Raw genomic sequence first — 2,987 nt, forward strand, 5'->3', positions numbered from 1 at the left:
CGCTTGGGCCTCCCACGTGATGTGAGAAAAGCTCTTCCTTGCTGTCGGTGGGAGGCCTCGAGGCAAGGAAGGTGTAGGGGCCTCACCGCCCAGCTGGTTGGAGAACGTCGCAGCTCCAAGGCCCTTCTCCCCCTCCAGCCTCCTTGCCCTTCGCTGTCCTGTCGCTGGTGAACGCCCCGTATAAGCGAGGATTTTACTGTGGGGATGACTCCATCCGGTAGCCCTACCGTCCAGACACCATCACCCATGGGCTGATGGCCGGGGCCACCATCACGGCCACTGTCATCCTTGTAAGGCAGGAGGGGTTCAGAGGGACAGGGAGGGGGGCGGGATGAGGTACAGCCTTACCCTGGGTTCCTGATGGGGGGTGGCCTGGAGGTCTGTGGGGGGCTGGGGGACACAGCCTTGCCCCGAGTGGTACTTGTGGGTAATAGGAGCCTCCTTTTATTTTTTGAGATGGAGTTTCGCTCTTGTTGCCCAGGCTGGAGTGCAATGGCAGGGTCTCCGCTCACTGTAACCTCCGCCTCCTGGGTTCAAGTGATTCTCTTGCCTCAGCCTCCCCAGTAGCTGTGACTCCAGGCGTGCGCCATCACACCTGCCTAGTTTTGTATTTTTAGTAGAGACGGGTTTCACCACGTTGGTCCAGCTGGTCTTGAATGCCCGACCTCAGGTGATCTGCCCGCCTCAGCCTCCCAAAGTGCTGGGATGGCAGGCATGAGCCACCGAACCCGGCTAGGGCCCTTTTAGAGTCCTCAGCTCTGCAGCAGCCTTGGGGAGGCCTGTGGGGAGGACTGAGGCCCAGTGAGGGCCCACGGGCTGACAGGGATCCCCCCTGGTCGCTGCGGCTGCCCCACGCGCAGGTCTCGGCGGGAGAAGCCTACCTGGTGCACACAGACCGGCTCTAGCCCCTCTCCGACTTCAACAACTATGTGGCTGCCGTGTACAAGGTGCTGGGGACCTTCCTGTTCAGGGTGGCCGTGAGCCAGTCTCTGACGGACCTGGCCAAGTACACGATCGGCCGCCTGCGCCCCAACTTCCTGGCCGTCTGTGACCCCGAGTGGAGCCGGGTCAACTGCTCCGTCTACGTGCAGCTGGAGAGGGTGTGCAGGGGAAATGCTGCTGAGTCACCGAGACCAGGTGGGTGTGGATGAGCAGCCTTCACTCTGGGGGTCAGTGGGAGCTGAAGAAGCCCCAGAAGCCAGATGGTGAGGAGCCAGGAGGCAGGTGATCAGGCAGGAGCGAGGCCTCAGGGCTCCAGGTGCCCGGCAGACAGCAGGAGGCCCAGGGGAGCATGCTCTGTCTGCCCCGAGTCTCAGCCCTGCCCTCTTCTGTGCTGTCTTCTTCTTCTTCTTTTTTTTTTTTAAAGATGAGGTTTCACCATGATGGCCAGGCTGGTTTTGAACTCCTGACCACAGGTGATCCATCCACCTTGGCCTCCCAAAGTGCTAGGATTACAGGCGTGAGCCACTGCGCCCGGCCATGCGCTGTCTTCTTATCATCTCTACTGATAGGTCCTTAAATGTTTCAACTCATCATTGTCCTTTTTAAAAAATCAAGATATTGACTGGCAAGCCTAGGGTAATGTCAGACCAAAAAAAAAAAAAATCAAAATAAAATTTATATAAGATAAAAGTCACCATTTCTTCCATTTTAATGTGTACAGTTCATTTTTAGTACATTCACAGTGCTGTGCAGCCATCTCCTCTACCTGATTCCAGAATATTTTCATCTCATCAGAAGGAAACCCCTCAGCATGGGTAACATGGCAAAACCCCGTCTCTATGACAAATCAAAAAATTAGGCCGAGCTAGGTGGCTCACGCCTATAATCCCCGCACTTTGGGAGGCTGAGGCAGGGGGATCACCTGAGGTTGGGAGTTCGAGACCAGCCTGGCCAACATGAAGAAATCCTATCTCTACTAAAAATAAAAAATTAGCCAGGCATGGTGGCACACGCTTGTAATCCCAGCCACTTGGGAGGCTGAGGCAGGAGAATCGCTTGAACCCGGGAGGTGGAGGTTGTGGTGAGCTGAGATTGTGTCATTGCAGTCCAGCCTGGGCAACAAGAGTGAAACTCCATCTCAAAGAAAAAAAAAAATTAGCCAGGCCTGGTGGTGGGCACCTGCAGTCCCAGCTACTGGGGACACTGAGGCAGGAGGATCACTTGAACTTGGGAGGTAGAGGTTTCAGTGAGCCAAGATTGTGCCTACCCCAGCCTGGGTGACAGAGTGAGACCCTGTCTCAAAAAAATGAAAGGAAACAAAGAACCCCTGTACCCATTAGCTGTCACTCCTCCCCCAGCCCCTGGCAACCACCACTATCCTATTTTCTGTCTGTAGATTTGCCTGTTCTCAATGTTTCATGTAAATAGAATCACACACTATGTGGTCTTTGGTGTCTGCCTTCTCTTTTTCTAATTTTTTTTTTTTTGAGACGGAGTTTCACTCTTGTTGCCCAGACTGGAGTGCAATGGTGTGATCTTTGCTTACCACAACCTCTGCCGCCTGGGTCCAAGCTATTCTCCTGCCTCTGCCTCCTGCGTAGCTGGGACTACAGGCACCCACCAACATGCCTGGCTGATTTTGTATTTTTTTTTTTTACTAGAGACGGGGTTTTTCCAGGTTGGCCAGGCTGGTCTCGAACTACTAACCTCAGGTGTTCTGCCCACCTTGGCCTCCCAAAGTGCTGGGATTATAGTCATGAGCCACTGTGCCCGGATTCTTTTTCTAATTAAAAAAATTTTGGGGGGCTGTGCAAGATGGCTCACACCTGTAATCCCAGCACTTTGGGAGACTGAGGTGGGCAGATCACCTGAGGTCAGGAGTTCGAGACCAGCCCAGCCAACATGGTAAAAACCCATCTCTACTTAAAATACAAAAATTAGCTGGGTGTAGTGGTGCATGCCTATAATCCCAGATGCTCAGGAGGCCGAGGCAGAGAATCGGTTGAACCTGGGAGGCAGAGACTGCAGTGAGCCAAGATGGTGCC

The 2,987-nt window shown here is 54.0% G+C and overlaps 1 pseudogene across 1 annotated transcript in view; it reads left to right on the top strand.

The window, feature by feature from the left end:
• Positions 1 to 254: 254 nt before the first annotated feature.
• LOC116546391 overlaps positions 255 to 2,987 on the top strand; it is an 8,672-nt pseudogene continuing 5,939 nt past the window's right edge. Inside the window, exons 1-2 of the transcript XR_004266698.1 lie at positions 255 to 290; positions 861 to 1,123. The product of XR_004266698.1 is annotated as a phospholipid phosphatase 2-like (transcript). The remainder of the gene's footprint in view (positions 291 to 860; positions 1,124 to 2,987) is intronic.

The sequence above is a fragment of the Sapajus apella genome, unplaced genomic scaffold (assembly GCF_009761245.1).
Source record: "Sapajus apella isolate SASKATOON/1434 unplaced genomic scaffold, GSC_monkey_1.0 scaffold842, whole genome shotgun sequence".
In the NCBI taxonomy this organism is placed as follows: Eukaryota; Metazoa; Chordata; class Mammalia; order Primates; family Cebidae; genus Sapajus; species Sapajus apella.